The 23,593-nt window shown below is 43.0% G+C and overlaps 1 protein-coding gene across 1 annotated transcript in view; it reads left to right on the top strand.

Annotated features, from left to right (window-relative positions):
- Positions 1–23,593, top strand: part of LOC133138612 (polymeric immunoglobulin receptor-like) — a 192,544-nt gene that overhangs the window by 115,585 nt on the left and 53,366 nt on the right. The window lies entirely within an intron of this gene.

Raw genomic sequence — 23,593 nt, 5'->3', positions numbered from 1 at the left:
CCAAATCAAAGCTAATCTACTGATAAATTCCACAGCTATTTCAGTTACTTAAGACAAATGTTCAATCACTCTACAGGTATGCAACCAGTAGAAGTGATTAACAGGTAATAGACAAACAACCTGGCTCAAGCCCTAACCCTTGCTGTTCAAATGAGCAATTTAAAAAAATCTACGTTACCGTGTCAAGAGGAAAACCCGCAGCGATACTAAACACCTGGTCAGAATGATGCACTTACTGACTAAGGACAACTTTCGCCAGTCTAATATACGCTAGCGTCGCTCTGACACGCCTATTTAAATGGCCTACAATTGCTCGCAAGCAATACCAAATCAAAGCTAATCTACTGATAAATTCCACAGCTATTTCAGTTACTTAAGACAAATGTTCAATCACTCTACAGGTATGCAACCAGTAGAAGTGATTAACAGGTAATAGACAAACAACCTGGCTCAAGCCCTAACCCTTGCTGTTCAAATGAGCAATTTAAAAAAATCTACGTTACCGTGTCAAGAGGAAAACCCGCAGCGATACTAAACACCTGGTCAGAATGATGCACTTACTGACTAAGGACAACTTTCGCCAGTCTAATATACGCTAGCGTCGCTCTGACACGCCTATTTAAATGGCCTACAATTGCTCGCAAGCAATACCAAATCAAAGCTAATCTACTGATAAATTCCACAGCTATTTCAGTTACTTAAGACAAATGTTCAATCACTCTACAGGTATGCAACCAGTAGAAGTGATTAACAGGTAATAGACAAACAACCTGGCTCAAGCCCTAACCCTTGCTGTTCAAATGAGCAATTTAAAAAAATCTACGTTACCGTGTCAAGAGGAAAACCCGCAGCGATACTAAACACCTGGTCAGAATGATGCACTTACTGACTAAGGACAACTTTCGCCAGTCTAATATACGCTAGCGTCGCTCTGACACGCCTATTTAAATGGCCTACAATTGCTCGCAAGCAATACCAAATCAAAGCTAATCTACTGATAAATTCCACAGCTATTTCAGTTACTTAAGACAAATGTTCAATCACTCTACAGGTATGCAACCAGTAGAAGTGATTAACAGGTAATAGACAAACAACCTGGCTCAAGCCCTAACCCTTGCTGTTCAAATGAGCAATTTAAAAAAATCTACGTTACCGTGTCAAGAGGAAAACCCGCAGCGATACTAAACACCTGGTCAGAATGATGCACTTACTGACTAAGGACAACTTTCGCCAGTCTAATATACGCTAGCGTCGCTCTGACACGCCTATTTAAATGGCCTACAATTGCTCGCAAGCAATACCAAATCAAAGCTAATCTACTGATAAATTCCACAGCTATTTCAGTTACTTAAGACAAATGTTCAATCACTCTACAGGTATGCAACCAGTAGAAGTGATTAACAGGTAATAGACAAACAACCTGGCTCAAGCCCTAACCCTTGCTGTTCAAATGAGCAATTTAAAAAAATCTACGTTACCGTGTCAAGAGGAAAACCCGCAGCGATACTAAACACCTGGTCAGAATGATGCACTTACTGACTAAGGACAACTTTCGCCAGTCTAATATACGCTAGCGTCGCTCTGACACGCCTATTTAAATGGCCTACAATTGCTCGCAAGCAATACCAAATCAAAGCTAATCTACTGATAAATTCCACAGCTATTTCAGTTACTTAAGACAAATGTTCAATCACTCTACAGGTATGCAACCAGTAGAAGTGATTAACAGGTAATAGACAAACAACCTGGCTCAAGCCCTAACCCTTGCTGTTCAAATGAGCAATTTAAAAAAATCTACGTTACCGTGTCAAGAGGAAAACCCGCAGCGATACTAAACACCTGGTCAGAATGATGCACTTACTGACTAAGGACAACTTTCGCCAGTCTAATATACGCTAGCGTCGCTCTGACACGCCTATTTAAATGGCCTACAATTGCTCGCAAGCAATACCAAATCAAAGCTAATCTACTGATAAATTCCACAGCTATTTCAGTTACTTAAGACAAATGTTCAATCACTCTACAGGTATGCAACCAGTAGAAGTGATTAACAGGTAATAGACAAACAACCTGGCTCAAGCCCTAACCCTTGCTGTTCAAATGAGCAATTTAAAAAAATCTACGTTACCGTGTCAAGAGGAAAACCCGCAGCGATACTAAACACCTGGTCAGAATGATGCACTTACTGACTAAGGACAACTTTCGCCAGTCTAATATACGCTAGCGTCGCTCTGACACGCCTATTTAAATGGCCTACAATTGCTCGCAAGCAATACCAAATCAAAGCTAATCTACTGATAAATTCCACAGCTATTTCAGTTACTTAAGACAAATGTTCAATCACTCTACAGGTATGCAACCAGTAGAAGTGATTAACAGGTAATAGACAAACAACCTGGCTCAAGCCCTAACCCTTGCTGTTCAAATGAGCAATTTAAAAAAATCTACGTTACCGTGTCAAGAGGAAAACCCGCAGCGATACTAAACACCTGGTCAGAATGATGCACTTACTGACTAAGGACAACTTTCGCCAGTCTAATATACGCTAGCGTCGCTCTGACACGCCTATTTAAATGGCCTACAATTGCTCGCAAGCAATACCAAATCAAAGCTAATCTACTGATAAATTCCACAGCTATTTCAGTTACTTAAGACAAATGTTCAATCACTCTACAGGTATGCAACCAGTAGAAGTGATTAACAGGTAATAGACAAACAACCTGGCTCAAGCCCTAACCCTTGCTGTTCAAATGAGCAATTTAAAAAAATCTACGTTACCGTGTCAAGAGGAAAACCCGCAGCGATACTAAACACCTGGTCAGAATGATGCACTTACTGACTAAGGACAACTTTCGCCAGTCTAATATACGCTAGCGTCGCTCTGACACGCCTATTTAAATGGCCTACAATTGCTCGCAAGCAATACCAAATCAAAGCTAATCTACTGATAAATTCCACAGCTATTTCAGTTACTTAAGACAAATGTTCAATCACTCTACAGGTATGCAACCAGTAGAAGTGATTAACAGGTAATAGACAAACAACCTGGCTCAAGCCCTAACCCTTGCTGTTCAAATGAGCAATTTAAAAAAATCTACGTTACCGTGTCAAGAGGAAAACCCGCAGCGATACTAAACACCTGGTCAGAATGATGCACTTACTGACTAAGGACAACTTTCGCCAGTCTAATATACGCTAGCGTCGCTCTGACACGCCTATTTAAATGGCCTACAATTGCTCGCAAGCAATACCAAATCAAAGCTAATCTACTGATAAATTCCACAGCTATTTCAGTTACTTAAGACAAATGTTCAATCACTCTACAGGTATGCAACCAGTAGAAGTGATTAACAGGTAATAGACAAACAACCTGGCTCAAGCCCTAACCCTTGCTGTTCAAATGAGCAATTTAAAAAAATCTACGTTACCGTGTCAAGAGGAAAACCCGCAGCGATACTAAACACCTGGTCAGAATGATGCACTTACTGACTAAGGACAACTTTCGCCAGTCTAATATACGCTAGCGTCGCTCTGACACGCCTATTTAAATGGCCTACAATTGCTCGCAAGCAATACCAAATCAAAGCTAATCTACTGATAAATTCCACAGCTATTTCAGTTACTTAAGACAAATGTTCAATCACTCTACAGGTATGCAACCAGTAGAAGTGATTAACAGGTAATAGACAAACAACCTGGCTCAAGCCCTAACCCTTGCTGTTCAAATGAGCAATTTAAAAAAATCTACGTTACCGTGTCAAGAGGAAAACCCGCAGCGATACTAAACACCTGGTCAGAATGATGCACTTACTGACTAAGGACAACTTTCGCCAGTCTAATATACGCTAGCGTCGCTCTGACACGCCTATTTAAATGGCCTACAATTGCTCGCAAGCAATACCAAATCAAAGCTAATCTACTGATAAATTCCACAGCTATTTCAGTTACTTAAGACAAATGTTCAATCACTCTACAGGTATGCAACCAGTAGAAGTGATTAACAGGTAATAGACAAACAACCTGGCTCAAGCCCTAACCCTTGCTGTTCAAATGAGCAATTTAAAAAAATCTACGTTACCGTGTCAAGAGGAAAACCCGCAGCGATACTAAACACCTGGTCAGAATGATGCACTTACTGACTAAGGACAACTTTCGCCAGTCTAATATACGCTAGCGTCGCTCTGACACGCCTATTTAAATGGCCTACAATTGCTCGCAAGCAATACCAAATCAAAGCTAATCTACTGATAAATTCCACAGCTATTTCAGTTACTTAAGACAAATGTTCAATCACTCTACAGGTATGCAACCAGTAGAAGTGATTAACAGGTAATAGACAAACAACCTGGCTCAAGCCCTAACCCTTGCTGTTCAAATGAGCAATTTAAAAAAATCTACGTTACCGTGTCAAGAGGAAAACCCGCAGCGATACTAAACACCTGGTCAGAATGATGCACTTACTGACTAAGGACAACTTTCGCCAGTCTAATATACGCTAGCGTCGCTCTGACACGCCTATTTAAATGGCCTACAATTGCTCGCAAGCAATACCAAATCAAAGCTAATCTACTGATAAATTCCACAGCTATTTCAGTTACTTAAGACAAATGTTCAATCACTCTACAGGTATGCAACCAGTAGAAGTGATTAACAGGTAATAGACAAACAACCTGGCTCAAGCCCTAACCCTTGCTGTTCAAATGAGCAATTTAAAAAAATCTACGTTACCGTGTCAAGAGGAAAACCCGCAGCGATACTAAACACCTGGTCAGAATGATGCACTTACTGACTAAGGACAACTTTCGCCAGTCTAATATACGCTAGCGTCGCTCTGACACGCCTATTTAAATGGCCTACAATTGCTCGCAAGCAATACCAAATCAAAGCTAATCTACTGATAAATTCCACAGCTATTTCAGTTACTTAAGACAAATGTTCAATCACTCTACAGGTATGCAACCAGTAGAAGTGATTAACAGGTAATAGACAAACAACCTGGCTCAAGCCCTAACCCTTGCTGTTCAAATGAGCAATTTAAAAAAATCTACGTTACCGTGTCAAGAGGAAAACCCGCAGCGATACTAAACACCTGGTCAGAATGATGCACTTACTGACTAAGGACAACTTTCGCCAGTCTAATATACGCTAGCGTCGCTCTGACACGCCTATTTAAATGGCCTACAATTGCTCGCAAGCAATACCAAATCAAAGCTAATCTACTGATAAATTCCACAGCTATTTCAGTTACTTAAGACAAATGTTCAATCACTCTACAGGTATGCAACCAGTAGAAGTGATTAACAGGTAATAGACAAACAACCTGGCTCAAGCCCTAACCCTTGCTGTTCAAATGAGCAATTTAAAAAAATCTACGTTACCGTGTCAAGAGGAAAACCCGCAGCGATACTAAACACCTGGTCAGAATGATGCACTTACTGACTAAGGACAACTTTCGCCAGTCTAATATACGCTAGCGTCGCTCTGACACGCCTATTTAAATGGCCTACAATTGCTCGCAAGCAATACCAAATCAAAGCTAATCTACTGATAAATTCCACAGCTATTTCAGTTACTTAAGACAAATGTTCAATCACTCTACAGGTATGCAACCAGTAGAAGTGATTAACAGGTAATAGACAAACAACCTGGCTCAAGCCCTAACCCTTGCTGTTCAAATGAGCAATTTAAAAAAATCTACGTTACCGTGTCAAGAGGAAAACCCGCAGCGATACTAAACACCTGGTCAGAATGATGCACTTACTGACTAAGGACAACTTTCGCCAGTCTAATATACGCTAGCGTCGCTCTGACACGCCTATTTAAATGGCCTACAATTGCTCGCAAGCAATACCAAATCAAAGCTATGTTCATGACAACATACACCCAGCCAGAAGCGCAAAGGATACAGAAATAGTTTCTGTTTCTCTCAAACACAAGCTCCACTGAAGAATGGAAGCCTTCAACTCCAAAAGCAATGAGGCTAGCTTTTGTCTTATCCTTCCTCACAGGTAAACATCTTCCCATTGTTCTGTTCAAATTTTACACTGATTTTAATAAGCTGATATAATTCATTATTTTAGTACAAGACGAAGTACTGTTAGTTTCTGCAATGCCAGAGTTTTAATGAACAACACATTTTATCCACACAATTACTGTCTAGCAGAAGTATGGAAACTAAAATAAAATGTTAATATAAGGCTTATAATGACCTCAAGTGTACATCAAGAGTAAGCTCTTGCAAATGTGTTTATGTAACATGTAAATGTTCTGTTATAGTTGAATGAAGTAATGTGCGTGTGGTAAGGTGCTGAATATGTTCTATGTAATAACTGGGACATCATTCACAGAGATCACATTCATGACAAATAAATGTTGTTTGAACACATGTACAGCATTAATGTAAACCATTTTTCCTTTGCCATTTTGGCATCATTATATCGTGCTGAAAAGAATACACTAAGAGTTTAGCATTAACACAAAACACTTCTGTGCTTTTTCTTTAGGAGCCTACTCTGTAAGTGTATTGGGACTGGAAAAGGTGATAAGTCACACCAAAGGAAATATAACAGTCCAGTGTAAATATGACAAATCTTACACCGACCATGTCAAATACTGGTGCAAAGTCAATATGCTGCTTCCATGTTCTAAACTGGTCAGTACCAGTGAAGATACTCACAGCAGGATCACCATCAGAGATAATAAAACAGAGGGCGCATTTTACATCACTATGACGGACCTCACCAAGGATGATGAGGGGCAATACAAGTGTGGAATAGAAATAGCACTTGCCTTGGATGAACAGGCCTTGGTGCATGTTGAAGTCAATGAAGGTATGGAGCAATCAAAACAGTGTTAATTTCTTAACAGTGTAATGAATGTAAACCTTTAGTTCACATTGGCAACCAATCCAAACCAAAGTATCATTCGCAAATAGACCAAGGTGGGAAAATCAGTGAGCAGTTTCACACCGAGGAACTGCCAAAAGCCAATTATGTGGCTCTTGTGGAGCGGTATAATTGGCTCGCTGCTCCAGAGGGAGGGACTTGGCAGGGTTAGCGGATCGCCATTACCATAACAGCACCCCGGGCGCCTCGGAATCACGGTCACGAGCCTGAGACGAGACAGCTTGAAGAAGGCGTGCCGAGGGATGGGGTGTGGGCGGTGTATCCACCAGCAAACACTAATTGGATTAGATAGGGTTTAATTGGCTACCAAATTGGGAGAAAAAGGGAAACAAAACAAAGCTTTTCAAAGGAACTTTGCCATTTTATTCAGACTGTGGCAATCAATTGTTTCAAAATTGTACATTCCTCTAGATGATACCATGCCTGATCTCTGGGGGCCTAGGAATGTATCTGGCATGGCATCCAGCAGTCAAACCATCACATGTCAGTATGCTGCAGATTACACAAAGAGTGTTAAATACTGGTGTAAAGACTCGGGTGCGGACGGCTGCAGCCCCGAGGTGAACACTCATGACAAAGAAAGAGAAGACAGAACTCAGATCAGAGATGACAATTCCAACAGAGAGTTTGTGATCACCATCAGAAACCTCACAGGAAACGACACAGGCTTGTACTATTGTGGAGTGAAGCAGTCTTCCTCCCACAAAGATAATTGGGTTCCAGTGAACCTGAATGTTGATGCATGTAAGTGTGCTGTCACTGCATCATGGTTTCAGAAAGGATACTTTAAGTAAATTCTAATATTACAACCACATCCAAGACTGAAGTACAATCAATGCCTGCATCCACAGCAGGGAAAACAGAAAAGGGGAATTGGATTTCAGCAGAAAAACCAGAAGGATCAAGAAACCCAAGTAATCGCCCGTAAGTAAACCATAATCAAAAATAAATAACAAATATAATAAGTCACTGTAAGCGTTCAACAGTGACAACTATTTTCAAAGGCTACTGCAGGACATACAGCCATACTGCATTATAACAAAAAATTATCAAATTATATGTCAATATAATTCAGCAAATGTTTTCTTCAAATCTGTGATTAACTTAAAGATCAATGTAGCCAAGAGCACAGATGGATGACCCAAAATAAATCACTTTCCATTTATGAGGACTGCAAATGAATGTTTATCTGACAGAGCCTGTCTCTTTGAGAGTGTTTGTCCATCCATCCATCCATCCGTCCATCCGTCCATTATCTAACCTGCTTATTTCTGCTCAGGATCCCAGGGGAGTTAAAGCCTGCACCAGAATGCAATGGGCACAAGGTAGAAATACACACCAGACTGGTTGACAATCCATCCTATGAATGTTTTTGCATTCAAGATCAAAAGTAAGTTCATAAGTATTATTTTATTCATTTTCTAATTATTTGCTCAGTATATTAATTGTATACGACCCAAAGTAATTGGACAATTGGCTGCTAAAAATATTTCTTCGACAAGTGTATTAAGTTTCATCTTTAGTTCATGCATAAAAGAGCAAGCAAAAGAGTTGATTTTAGGAGAGCCATCTGCATTTGATGTCAATTGGTGAGGACCAAACTAGTTTGGCACCCACAAGATGAGATCAACTTTTACATTAATTACATTAATGCCCTTTGGCAGACGCTCTTATCCAGAGCGACGTACAGTTGATTTAGACTAAGCAGGAGACAGTCCTCCCCTGGAGCAATGCAGGGTTAAGGGCCTTGGTCAAGGGCCCAATGGCTGTGCGGATCTTATTGTGGCTACACTGGGATTCGAACCCCAAACCTTGCCTGTCCCAGTCATTTACCTTAACCATTACACTACAGGCCACCCTGTCACTTTCCTTTCTATTTGGATGGTTCACTTTGTGAGATTTTGCCAGAAAACTTTGCCATGCATGATGAGTAAGACCACTCCAATTTCTTAATCTTTACTCATTAAAATGTGAATGTGAAAGTTGATAATTATTATCTGGCAGGGGAGGGGCGAGAACAGCAACAGTAAAGCACGATACAATGACATACAGAAACATAGGATATTTACTTCTTTTGAGGTAAACATTTTTCATCAGGGAACATGTTTCATTACGGAAAATGGCACGGATGTCATGAGTAAGTGCATTTTGTCCGTGTCTACTGCAACTTCTCCAGCTTTCTTTCAGTATTCAGCAATATGCGTGTTTTTAATCCCCACACTCGAACCGTTGCATCTCAAATTAATACTTACGTGATGTGCAGTGGTGTAGCCAGGATTCTAAAACTGGGTGTCCTCGCACAATCGATATTTGCATACTTTTTCTATGTTTGAGGAAAAAGCAGAAATAACTGAGCTAAACATACCAACTCCAAGAGCAAGTGTATTTCTTACGATATGTGTGCTGTATTGCAACTTCTCTTTGTGTTCGTGTGAATATCCAGTAATGCGCGTTTGTAAGTTACCAAAGAATGTGATGCCCCCTTGTGCGGGTAACTAAAAATGTTTTGAAAAATGGCACCTTTGTTTTGGCATCTTTAGTTGGGGAGGCCTGTAGCGTAGTGGTAAATGACTGGGACATGCAAGGTCAGTGGTTCTAATCCCGGTGTAGCCACAGCCGTTGGGCCCTTGAGCAAGGCCCTTAACCCTGCATTGCTCTAGGGGAAGATTGTCTCCCGCTTAGCCTAATAAACTGTATGTCGCTCTGGATAAGAGCATCTGCCGAATGATTATTATAAAATGGCGGCTGTATTCACTAAACTGGACCTCCGGAATGCGTACAGTTTGGTGCGCATAAGGGAGGGCGATGAGTGGAAGACCGCCTTTAACACTCACTCCGGTCATTATGAATACTTAGTAATGCCATTTGGCCTCACCAACGCCCCCGCTGTATTCCAGGCGCTGGTAAACCATGTGCTCAGGGAGATGCTAGAGAAGTTCGTGTTCGTCTATCTAGATGATATTCTGATCTTCTCTGCCACTCTCTCTGAGCACATTCTTCATGTAAAGCAGGTTTTGACACGCCTATTGGAGGCTCGCCTGTTCATAAAGGCAGAGAAGTGCGTGTTCCACTCGGATTCGGTTTCCTTTCTGGGTTTTATTGTGTCTGCGGGCAAAATAGAAATGGATCCGAAGAAAATTAACGCCGTTAAAAATTGGCCCTCCCCGGAGTCTGTTAAGCAAGTGCAGAGATTCCTGGGGTTCACCAATTTTTATCGGCGTTTCATCCGGAATTTTAGTTCTGTGGTCATTACCATTACCGCGCTCACTAAGAAAAATGCGCCGGCACAATTTGTGTGGACACCTCGGGCGGAAGCAGCATTCGTGGAGGAGGTTCTGTTCAGAGCCTATTCTTATAACTCCAAACCCGTCGCTGCCGTTTATCGTGAAGGTAGACGCCTCAGAACTGGGGGTGGGGGCTGTTCTCTCACAGCGGTCTCCGAAAGATCAAAAAGTCCATCCCTGCGAGTATTTCTGTCCCAGGCTGACAGGAATTATGACGTAGGGGACAAGGAATTATTAGCGGTCAAATTAGCCCTGGAGGAGTGGCGTCACTGGTTGGAAGGGGCGGAACACCCTTTCACGGTGTGGACGGACCATAAAAATTTGGAGTACATCCAAACCGTAAAGACACGCAATTCGCGCCAGGCGCGCTGGGCGTTGTTCTTTGCGCGTTTTTCGTTCACCATGACGTACCGGCCAGGGTCTAAAAATGTTAAATCTGACGCTCTGTCCCGAGTCTTTGAGAAGACAGACAGGGAGCACACCCATTCTTGCTAGGGCGCAGATCGTGGCGCCTGTTAGCTGGGAGATTGAGTCAGTGGTGCAGAGGGCGCTACGCCATGAGCCAGACCCGGGGGGGGGGCCATCTCACTGCCTCTTTGTACCGACTGGGGTCCGGTCGCAGGTGCTACAGTGGGGACATGCCTCACGGCTGGCGGGGCATCCAGGGGCGCACCGCACCAAAGACTTTTTGTCCCAGCGGTTCTGGTGGCCCGGTATGGAGAGGGACGTCCGGGAGTTTGTGTCCGCCTGTCCGGTCTGCGCTCAGAGCAAGAACTCCCACCAGGCTCCCTCAGGGCTATTGCGTCCGCTACCCACCCCAGGAAGACCGTGGAGCCGTATCGCATTAGATTTCATCACGGGGTTGCCACCCTCTGATGGCAAGACGGTCATTCTGGTGGTGGTGGATCGCTTCTCTAAGGCGGCGCACTTTGTGGCGCTGCCCAAACTACCATCAGCAGCGGAGACTGCGCGGTTAGTTGTCGACCACGTGTTTAGAATACACGGTCTCCCCCAGGACGTGGTGTCTGACCGCGGATCGCAGTTTCCTTCGCGGTTCTGGCGTACGTTCTGCTCCCTGGTAGGCGCCTCAGTAAGTCTTTCATCGGGTTTTCACCCGGAGACCAATGGGCAGTCAGAACGTACGAACCAGACCTTGGAGAACACTCTCCGGTGTCCCCTCAAGGGACTGACCGGGAGTTCCATAGGCGGAGGGCTGAAGGAGTGTCTGGGGCCACTCCTTAGTAGGGGGGTCCTGCATGGGGGAGGTAATTCCTATTGTGACCATCAGAGGACCGAGGAACACCTGTTCCTCATTTGTGCCAGGGGAATTACCTCCCATGAGAGCATTTAAAGCCAGTCCTGACTAGGCTTCAGTGCTTGAGTATTATCTGTTCGCTCTGACATTCAGCCGGTAAAAGCACAAGGTAGACTCTTGTCGTTCAGAGTCAGGTACTGTGCTGGTGTGTGTTATACCCAATTTACACAAACAACAATTTAAGGTAAGGAAGGCATGTGGTTAAGGTATTTTGTTACCAGCGCCTTCCTAAAAGGGTTTTCTTTTGTTTGGGCTCATGTGAGCCGGGGTAGAGGGACGTTGTCCCTGGTATTTGTATTTTGGTTTGCCTTTTTGTCCCGAGCCGCGTCTCGTGGTTTTATTTTCTTGTCTAGCGGTTTTGTGCTAGATTGTACTTTCTTTTCAATACTCTTGGTTTACTCTGTGCTCGCCTTTAAGCACAGTTATCAGTTGGTATTCTCGTCCTGTGTTTTAAGGGTCGCTTTATTTTCTTCAGCCGTTTTTGTTGGCTTTATTTCTGTTTCCTTACTAAGAATCGCCAACGGGTTAGTTTTTGTTCCTCCCGTTGTTTGGGAGTAGGGATTATTTTCTGTTCTGTTTTGGTCTTGGAGTTGAGGGGCGATACGCGTTGTGGGTTCGCCCTCTCAGGACTAGTCTCAGTCGCGACTGGCTCTCCCCACTACCCCCACCCTTATAAAAACTACTATTTACAATTTGTGTGGTTCTTGATCAATTTACGACCAACATATGATTCTGACCTAATTACTGTTGCCATAATATAGTGGCTGATTTTGTGCTGAAAACAAAGATATGAAACACTTTGGAATCACTGTGTAGAAAGTTTGATAAAATGACACAAATGTCAGAGCGTGGCACAGTATTCCTCATTTTGTCCCCAGTCCCCAGTGAGTTAATGCCAGGGTAACCTGTCGTGAGCCACGGACCCCTTGCCGAGCTCAGACCTCACGTTCCCACGAGCAGTACCTCACACATGAGGTGTCTCGGGTACGAACTCAAGTACTCCGAACGTTCTGGAGCCCTGGTAAGTTCTACTGAACTTCCAGCCCAGTCTCGAAGTGAAGGGTGTGATGCAAATCTGGTATACAATGTCCTGTATTCAATGTATTCCTCTAAAAGAATCTTTATCACATATGATTATAGTAAGATATACTTTATTATAATCAATCAAAAGAACAGATTACAGTGTATATATCATCTTTCAGTTTGCTGATCACATGCAAGTTACATATACCCCTTTAGCGCTTTCTAATTTACCTTTCCACCATGATGTTTAAAAGTCAAGGTACACCCCTCAAATACCCATCATCCTCTTTGGCCTTTACCTTATCTTATGGCTCCCCCTTCATGGAGATAAAAGCTACTGAACTTCCATTAATACAATGGGTACGAACACCCCTAAAGTCTACTACTTATTTATATCATATATAGTATCTTACTAAAAAATAAAAGACATAAAAATGAAAGGAAACTTATAACGTTGAGCTTCTATATACTACCTTTCCTACTTTTACAAGTAATATAGATATATATTAGATAGAATATTAGATAGAATATTATAATTACCACCCATGCCCTAAATATAGCCATATCGTTTTCTGCGGGATTTGATCCCTCCGCCTTGCTGTTGATGAGCTCTTTGAACAGCTGCATTGGTTTGGGAATCTGGGGCAGGATCAGGACCCAGACTTTCGAAAGACGTGACTTTGCACTTCGTACTTCTCCTGCCTGTTGTATGGGATGTGCACTGGTATGTCTTCGAACACGTCGGGGGTTTTGCAGTGCAGCCGCAGAATATGCCTCTCCTCACTGACACTGAGGTTAGGGGGGCAGGCTTCAGGTTCTTGCGTGGGTCCAGCAGGAAGGTGTTCTGTAGCGTGGAGGAACCCCGCATCCCGTCTGTTGGCCTCCAGGTGCAGTTCACGGCTCCAAGCATGTCGTAAAAGCCCTTTAACTCTTTCACCAGCTTTTCTGTATGATGAGGGATGCGCATGAACACCTCTTCGACATCAGTCCCGCTGCCACAACTCTTGGGCTCAGTCCGCACCGCGTACGTCACTCCTCTCTCCATATCCATATCCTGGAGTGGCGCACAGAGGGAGCGCGCCACTCCAGCTTGACTACAGCTGTCCTGCGTTGCTCTCTCTTCAACAGCCCATATCTGAAGCAAAATTCTAAGATGCTATCCTAAGGTCTAAAAGCTTATTCCTTAAATATCCTTTTTCCGTATAAGAGTGTACCTTTTTTTGATAAGAAATGTCCCCAATATATCGAGTGGGAAGACATTTATCTCTTATGCAACTTTTTAATGACCATATTCATTACTTCTGTTTGTCCTACTGTCATTTTCTCATACCTCAAAAGAAATTTCCCCAATACTTTATCTTATGTGCCCCTCCGGTTGGGAATTTCCACCATCGCAATATACGAGTGGAAAAACACTAGCTCTTATGTAATTTTTTAATGAACCTATTCATCACTGGTATTTGTCTCCCTGTCATAATCTCTCCTTGGACTCTCTCCAAACTTTGACTTCATACAAGCCAGAAGTTAGTGCCCTCCACCATCTCAACACACTCTTCAGGTGCCCCTCTCCGCGGCGCCTTAAGGGATCTACAAAGGACATCCAGCCAATAGCTGAGTGTAAATCATCCTTTAACTCCTCCACTGTTAGTCCTTTGAATCTATCCAATACATTATCAGATTATAATCAGGAAGGCCCTTAAAGCCTCTTAATATTCTTTCGGTATTGACATCCCTTCCGTTTTCCTTATCTTTTTGCTTTAGCCAGGCATTGTGCTCCTCCCCTGGAGGGTTGGGGTATTCCCTGACTGCTCGATCAGCATGTTGAATCTCCTCCAAGGTTATGCTGGAACTCATTCTATGCATGGCCTCAGTCAGAACTTTAACCTTGCTCCTTAAAACCCTAAATCTAAGTCCCCCGACTTCAGACTCCTCCGCTGACAAGTATGGCTGCTCATTATCTCTGAACCACATATTTTTCCTCTTACGGGCGTACTTGCTACCACCTCGATGGCGTGTGCGAGGGGTTAACAATGCATTCCTTCCTAACCCATCCCCCGTCAATCTCTCATCAGGGGGGCCTAGGGCCGGGTCCTCGACAAACCCCACTCAGTTATTGTTCCTTTAACTCGCTAGGGTGACGGGAGGTTTGAATACTCATTGTAACCGAACCTCTCATCACCAAAATAAAATACCACCATACATATACCAGGGGCCCTACACCAGTAAACAGGCCATCATTAGGCTGTCAAAATCAACTGTTTGTTACATTGTTAAGAAGCAATGGCGGTGAGCTCAGCAATGGTAAAGTACCTGGTTTAGTTCTGGAACAAAGTGTCATGGACAGATGAGACAAAGATTAACCTGTACCAGAGTGATGGAAAGAGCTAAGTGTGGAGGCTGAAATGAACTGCAAAAGAACCACAGGACCATGGTGGTTGGGGTGTTACAGTTTGGGCGTGTACGGCTGCCACAGGTGCTGGCTCACTTGTGTTCATTGATGATGTCACTGCTGATGGCAGCAGCAGGTGAATATTGAAGTATACAGAAACATCTTGTTCTTGTGTCCAAAATGGCTCACTATTCACCAACTAGTAAACTACATTGCCTATCAGCCATCATGTTCTAGTGCCTGAATTCAAAAATCAAATTTTACTCACATTTTGAGGGCACTAGAAATATCCTTAAAATGTACTGTGAATTCTAGTGGTCACTAGAAAGGTGGATACGAACCACTTTGAATGCTCATTGAATGCTGTGAGAGATGATGGCGTGGTCCAGGAGCAATTCAAATTAAACAGTTCTTCTGGGTTTTTCCACGTTGATGTTTCCATTCAACATATAATAAAATGCACCTACCTAAAATAACCTAATATAGCTACTGCATTCTATGTAGAAAAAGGAATTCCTACGCGGTAATTCCAACACGATTTACCCAACATGGATGTAAAAACCCTAGAATTAAAGCCTGCATTTTAACCATAGTGATTGTTTTATTAAAACGGTTTGTCTGCTGGAGTAGAGTGTGTGTCACTGTCCTGATACTTTTGGACTGTACTCTTTAACAATACTGCCTAGAACCATTGAGCATAAGACTTCAAAGAGGAAGTGGTTTATCATCGCTTGACCAGTTCTCTTTCTGAGAATAAAAATGGCAACACCACTACTGTCACGTGGGCCACTTTCCGTAAATACCTCATATACTTATGGACTGTACTCTATTTAACAATACTGTTATTGACAGCTAGTGCAATAACAGCCCGTATAATGGGAAAGACACACCACAGATTCTATAGACTCACCAGGTTATTATATGTTCCTGCTAAACTCACTTTCCTTAAACAAAGCAGAGTCTGTTTGGAGCCAGAAGTTTCAAGTGCTATTTTACAGTCATGAACATCCATTGTCACAGTATTTTATTTGTCCACTTGGTCACTGCAATTAATGTTCAACAAGTTTCTGGTGAGACGATAAAATCTGTGGTTATATCCCTAAAGTATAGAGCTTCTTCAAACAATAGAACTTCTAACAATTTGAATGTGATTTTTTTTTTTTATATAATGTACATGCATGCATGTGTGTGTCTCTGTGTCTGTGTGTGTCTCTGTGTGTATAGGTGTCTGTGTCTGCGTGTCTGTGCATGTGTGTGCTCGTGTATGTGTGTGTGTGTGTGTGTGTGTGTGTGTGTGTGTTTGTGTGGTTCTCTCTCTCATATGCATTCCCAGGACTCCAGGTGGGTGAGCTTGGAACTTCCTTTATCCTCCCCGTTGCCATACCATGGAGGACCCGTGTCTGACGCCGTGTTCCCTTGGACTCAAAACTTATGTTTGATAAAGAGTAAATGCTGGCTCCAAACCATTTACTTTGTTTGTTACTTTGTTGTGACTATATACTAAGCTTATGTATAACCCACAAGTTTAGACTGATGCATGTCCTTAATAAACCTAATCATGTGCTTGTACTATTCAATAATAAGAGGTAGGGACTGCCCCAGCTCTTCAGTTTGGGGTTGTCCACTTTGCTGTGTGTGCCTGACTCGTTCTGCTGAAATAAATCCCATCTCTCTTATGGCTATACTCCGTTTTGTCTGGTTATTATAAGAGGAGAACTCTCTCTGCGTCAAACTTTAAATGAAATAATACCTTTTATTTCTGAATATTAAAGGTATCACGGATAGGCTCATTGCCTCAATGTCCAAAAACAAAGACATCACAGGTTTCTATTAATGAATACAAATGTATGAAGGGAAATGTTGAATGTTTATGGGGGGGAATGTTTCACCAGAAAAAAAAGAAAAAAAAAACCTGTAAAATATTCTGTATAAAGAACTATCAAAAAAAAGAAAAAGAATGTGAGTTCAAAAATAAAAAAGTGTCTAACTAATGTAGTGCACTAAGGTGGATTAAACAACAGCTGCAGTCCAAATTGAACAGAGAGTCATTAAAAACATTCCCGACTGAACAAACTTGACAGAGCCCACCTCTGTGCTTTCTTAATTGTAGTGAGCTTTTTCTGTTTTCTGAGCGAACCTTTAAGTCTCTGTATCGCTCTCTCTCTCTCAGGCGCCTTCTCACTCTCTCCCTTTCTCTCTCACTTCTCTTTCTCTGAGGCTCCTTCTCACTCACCCTCTCTCTCCCTCTCTCTCTCTCTCTCTCCCTCTCTCTCTCTCTCTCTCTCTCTCCCTCTCTCTCTCTCTCTCTCTCTCTCTCTCTCTCCCTCTCTCTCTCTCTCTCTCTCTCTCTCTCTCTCTCTACCAACCCCACCACGGTCACCACTGTGGCCACATCCGTAGCTTCAGATATCAGAAGTGTCTTTACAGAATGAGCTTGATGACTAATCTGCAAACAGAAATGTTACATACACAGTTATTAGCTATTTACTGGACTTATCTTTTAGACTTCTAGTGCTGTAGCCTATCCACCTAAAGAGTTATAATGTGTTGTGTGTTCAGAGATGCTCTTCTGCATACCACTGCTGTAATGTGTGGTTATTTGCATTCAGCTTTGACCGGTCAGGCCATTCTCCTCTGACGTCTCTCATTAGAAAGGCGTTCCTGCCTACAGAACTGCTGCTCACTGGATTTTTTTAGTTTTTTGCACCATTGTTTGCACTCTAGAGACTAGTGTGCGTGAAAATCGCAGGAGATCAGCAGTTTCTGAGATGCTCAAACCACCCAGGCACCAACCATCATTCCAGTCAAAGTCACTTCGATCACATTTTTCCCCATTTTGACAGTTGATGTGAACACTACCTGAAGCTCCACACCTGTATCTACATGATTGTATGCATTGCACTGCTGTCACACAATTGGCTGATTAGATAATAGCATGAATAAGTAGGTGTATTCAAGTGAAAATCTACCCAATAAAGTGCTCAGTGAGTGTATAAACACCCAGATGCAGCCTCCCATCAGCATGACACAGGGCCTAACCAATCCCCCACAATAACACAAATGTTGGTACATCATGCACAAGTGAGAGGGTATGAATGGAAATTGGCCAATAATAAATTCCACGCAGATATAAAAATGATACATTATAGTACAGCTTCTGCTTCAAAAGACCATGCACCAAGCCTCCGATTCTTCATGTTGAACCAAGAAGCCAGCTCAACCTGCCCAAAATCTTTTTTATTGTAGGAGGGAGGCGAAGTGTGACTGCCATCTGTGAGGAGCCTGTGAGCTGGGGGTTGACTCTGCCATTTGTGAGGTGGGGGTTCTGGTGTGTGTCAAAAGGGACAAAGGACAATACTGTTTGTAGTACCTTTTGAGGAGTTCCAGACCAGTGACGCCAAGAAGATAAAGGATAGATATATGGTGGGTGGATGAGCGGTTCCCAGGCAATTAGGCCATGAGGGCCATTACAACTCCCGGGAAAAGAATGTGCCTAATATCTAATGACCCCACACCTGGTCACTTCCAGGGGGAAAGACTCCGGGCAGTACCACAGTGCCCTCCTTTGGGCACTGCTGTCATTACCCCAGGGACTACTCTCTTGGAGGAAAACCAAAAAACTGTTGTTGAGATGGTCAATAGACCCGGTAAAATATTGTAAACATTGCCCATGTGATCCTGGTTGTATTGCATTATGCCCAGTGTTGTAAGGAATTACATGTAAAATGGATACACAGGAGGGAGGTTTCATGATAACTGCACCATAACCAAACATTAGGATAATCTGTTTGGTATGGATGTGATCCAGTAAAATCAAGGAATCAGATGAGATACATTTCATACCAAATGGATTTTAATAAACCATAGTTTCAATAACTCAAGGGAAAACCTACACGTCCTCTCTTGGTAATCATCTAATTTTCCCTACGCAACAACCCCCAACGGTGGGGGTCTAAATTCCAGATTCGACAACCCCACCAGGCTAATTTATGGCACTGCCGCCTGGATCAAACACATGATTTGGCATAAAAGCCAGGGCGACAAGCCTATCAGGGAAGATCGTATTCGACTTCCCACACAGCATATTGTACGTGTATGTAAGTATCAGGGAGATCGCACTCGATTTCCCACACTGTGCATACTTTGTATATGTGTGTAGCAAAAGCAGGCTGGGTAAGATTTCACTCTATTCTATTTATCTTTAATTTGTCTATTGACTGTAATTGACTGTTTTATTCTACGCTAACTGCCTACCCGTCTGGAAATAAATTATTTTGTTTGTAACTTGCGTGATCTCCATGACTCTAATTCATCTTGTACCTTTTCAGCCTAAATTACAACTGAATATTGAGGGGGACAATGGGGACCAAGGACTGACCGATCGGCAGTCCCTTGGTACAGGTGATAGTTCTAAGCTGTGAGGCCAGCAAGTTTCTGCCAACATAAAGGGTCGGCTATGCAAGGCTCTTGTGGTTTGACGCGAAGGGAACCCCTGGGCGTTACGGCGCTGGTTCCTGTCAAATTATCTCTAAGGAGCCCAGTTAATGCTACGCCGACCTGGGCTCACAACTATCATGACTGTGTTGCATGTATTGTGTTGACTGGACCCTCAGCCTCTGAGTTCTACACCGAACTGAGAGCTTGGTACCCATGTGATAGTTCTAAGCTGTGAGGCCAGCAAGTTTCTGCCAACTTAAAGGGTCGGTTAGGCACGGCTCTTGTGATTTGACGCGAAGGGAACCCCTGGGCGTTACGGCGCTGGTTCCTGTCAAATTATCTCTAAGGAGCCCAGTTAATGCTACGCCGACCTGGGCTCGCAACTATCATGACTGTGTTGCATGTATTGTGTTGACTGGACCTCAGTCAGCCTCTGAGTTCTACACCGAACTGAGATATTCAGCAATAATGTTAATCGCGAGAACATATATTGAGTAATGGTGGCGCAGGTACGAGTTGAGTGTAATCACTCCCGAGGTTCGCGTAAATTTCAAACCCAAATTTCTAAATTATATATCTTAAATGGAGTCAGATAAACGAGTGGAACGAGAGTAACCACTAAGCTTTCAATACGGCCCCGTTTACGAACGGAGAATGTTAGGAATTTTACTGATCTGTTTCAGGCCAGTTGTAAGCGGGATATGGGGCAGGTCAATCCATATCCGACCCGTGGCAACAGACCCAGTATATTCCTAAACATAATTGTGCTCTGTTCGTGTGCGGAGGATGATAATTAAAATCTTTCATTCAACAGCCAGGAAAGAACACGTCGTCACTTCACCTCCAGCTATTCCCTCATTGGTCTAGCTGTGCCGGTTCTACATTATCAAGCACCCTCTCCCCTTCTCCCTTTCTCTAACACCCTATACCTTGGCACCCCGAAATACACCTACCTTGATTTCCCAGCCTTGTACACCAACCCCTTACTGCCCCAAGCAGACCCTCCCACCTGCCACACTGAAAAACAAACAATTGTTTCAGGCTCTCCACAGACCTCTCCCACAGTTGTCTGTTCGTTGTGATGGTCCTGAGAATACTTTCACATAGGAGTTATATTTATTGGAAAGTGTTCTGAGGGCAGCATCAGATGTGATTGGTTCTATCAGGTGCCGAATGAAGAAAGAGAGGAGGTGGGATCATTTGCAGTAGGAAGTGTGACATTGGCTCAGGCGATAAGTGTCATGATCCTGAGTTTTGTTGGTTAGTTTATTCTGTGTTTTTGTTTTCATTTATTAGTTTTTGCACTTGTCGTCCCCTGTGATGTCTGTGTCTTAATGTTTTCTCAGCCCAAGTCACTTCCCTGTCTGCATGCTTCACTATTCAGGTGGTTTCGTCATTTTCCGGTTTCCCACAATTCCTTCTCAGTCTCCATTTTCTTACTTCCTGCTTTCTCTCCATTTCATGTTTATAGATAGCACTAATATACTAATCCCAACTAATACAGAATTTGTACAGTCCTAATTACATTGTAAAACCCAACGCTAATCCAACGACGGAATTTAGCGAGGGCTGAAGGTATCAGCGTGCTCGTCCTTCTGGTGTTGCTGAAAGAATACTAATAGGGTTAAAAATTAGTGGCCCCTATACAGACAGTCTAGATCAGCCAATAAACAAACCACGATACAAAGGCAGTAGTACCACTCTGCCTTCCGCTCTTTACTGGTCCGGGCTGACCCAGAATCTCCACAATAGGGCCAACAGATTCACCTTCGTTTATCTGACTCCATTTTAGAATAATAATTTAGATTATTTATCCACATTAGTGGATGTCGTATTTATAATTTTGACTTGATCGCTATAGGAATCCTGTACTGAGAAGAACTCGCTGAACAATCCTCTGCTGGTACCACCGCATGTCACATCGCGCGTAATGTGCACGTCTTACATCCTCCCTAGACCAGTTCGAGGGGGTAAACCACGCATTCCCTGTGTAACATTAAGTGTCAGTAAGGAAAACCAAACAGATCAAGTTTTAACAATTTTATTTTACCAGGCAGGTTACATACACGTAATTGCATACTAGTTCCAAATAAAAAACATTACAATAGAAACCAAATTACGGAGTCTTAAAAGTCATACCTGGTAATAAAAGCTACATACGGGAGTCTGGCTACAGACACCCTGTACGTAGAAATTACGTGCACGGAGTGCACGGGAGGCTGATTGCATTCTCCCAGATTGCTTCGTTTGCCGTTCCAAAATCCAAAATCTGGCCTTTGATGTTAACCATCTGTCATTTGGAGCCACGCCTCCCCAGGAAGCACAGGGGGGTTGAGGCACATGGCTTTCACTGGGGCAGAGCTCCACACAGCTTCTCCTGGTTGGTTATGATGTACAGGGTTTGCTGTTGCAGAAATAAAACCATTGCACCAGTCGCACTGAAACAATCAGAATAATACCAAACATGAATATTATCTAAACTGACTTTGTCATGAAACATCCAATGCTGTACACATCATTTAGTGACTGAGTAAAAGAGGGAGAGAGCAATAAAGGGGGGTTTGAAGGGAATAATGGGCCCAACAGGCCGTACCCTCTGAAACCTTCCCGTGCCGTAAAGGATGTTGCCCCGTCGTAACGAGTTTTACGGCTGGAGGCCTGAGTCTTCCCCCACAGGCTCCTGCCCGTATGGGTGTGGAGATAAGGGGGGGGTTCATGATGCATGCTCCTAAATTACTTTACAGCCACATATTCCACAATACCAGAGGAAGCCAGCAAGCTGACCAGCCCTGAGTGATAATGCCAGATTTACGGACTTACAACATTAACACACTATGTTTGTCTAACTAACAAAGTAACATTCACTAGTTTTGGGATTTATAGTTTAATCACGTAACTAACATATTAATATTCTCTATTTCTGCACTGCTCTGTAGCTCCACCTCCCTGTTCTATCTGTGATTGTCTGCCTTGCTTCAGCAAAGTGTTCGCACCTGCTCTCCCCTATCACTACGTTCCTTAACTCTGTGCAATTGTCCACTCCCTAGTCCGGAGCCGTTTGTATTTCATGTCTTTGTGAATCCAGTCTGCGTCTTCATGCATGCCTCATTATTGTATTATTGCCCTTTTATGTGTCTCACCTGATGTTTATTAGTTAGACCGCCCTCACTCCCATGCCCCGCCTATGGTTCCTCTGCTCTGCCGTTGTGACAGTAAGAGCAGTCAGAGAGTTGCAGGTTTGATCCCGTCCTGGGTGTGTCCCTGAGCAAGACACCTAATCCCCAATTGCTCCTGATGAGCTGGTTGGTGCCTTGCATGGCAGCCAATCACCGTTGATGTGTGAGTGTGTGTATGAATGGGTGAATGAGAAGCATCAATTTGGATAAAGGTGTTATATAAATGCCAACCATTTACCAAGTGCAAGCCTGGTCTCCCATTAAGACCTACGTTAAGTTTTGTCAACGACTAATTTTTCCATTTGGTTACACAAAATGCACAAGATATCACAACAACAGCTGATTGACATGTTGACACTTTGCTTGCTTTGTCGTCTCTCTGAAATTGAACCATGTGGGTTTGGCCTTAATGGAAGAAAAACCCATTGTTATGTTTTGAACAGTGCTGGTGTAAAGAGTATTTTTTCCTGAATAAACACAATCCAAATGTATGGATTCTGGATTGCATGGCATTTCTGTTACCTGTTTTGTGCTTGTGTCTTTTGTCCATCAGCTCATTCCATAGTCCTCCCATTCATTCATTAGTTTCTGTTTGTCATTTTAGTTAATTCACCTATGTATTTATACCCCTCTGTTTCCCATATTCCTTTGCCAGATTGTTATGTGCTTACCTCTGACTTGCCAACGTTTTGATCTGGATTCTCCTTTGTACTGTTGCACAGTCGGACTGCTTTTTGGTTAATTAACTTTTGCCTGTGATATCGACTCTGTTTTGGATTATCCTTATTATATCAGTTTGCTAGCGATTGACTTGTTTAACCTGCTTGGAAATGAATAAAACCTGCTATTCTGTGTATTTCCTGATTGCGTTCGGTTCCCCAGCCCTGGACCTGATATGTCTAAGTCAAAATATGCTATTTCTATGCTACTAATTGGCTCTATTCACTAGGCTGGCTACTGATACAGTTGTGCAATTAAATGTGTTTGCCCGTGAATGTTTTATCATTGATGCAACCATACTCCAGTTCCTAAGCAGCACCAAATCCCCCTTCTCTGGAAGAAGG

Source organism: Conger conger, chromosome 10 (genome assembly GCF_963514075.1).
Source record: "Conger conger chromosome 10, fConCon1.1, whole genome shotgun sequence".
Classification (NCBI taxonomy): Eukaryota; Metazoa; Chordata; class Actinopteri; order Anguilliformes; family Congridae; genus Conger; species Conger conger.
The sequence above is the reverse complement of the archived record's forward strand: the minus strand, read 5'-3'. Positions and strand labels throughout refer to the sequence as shown.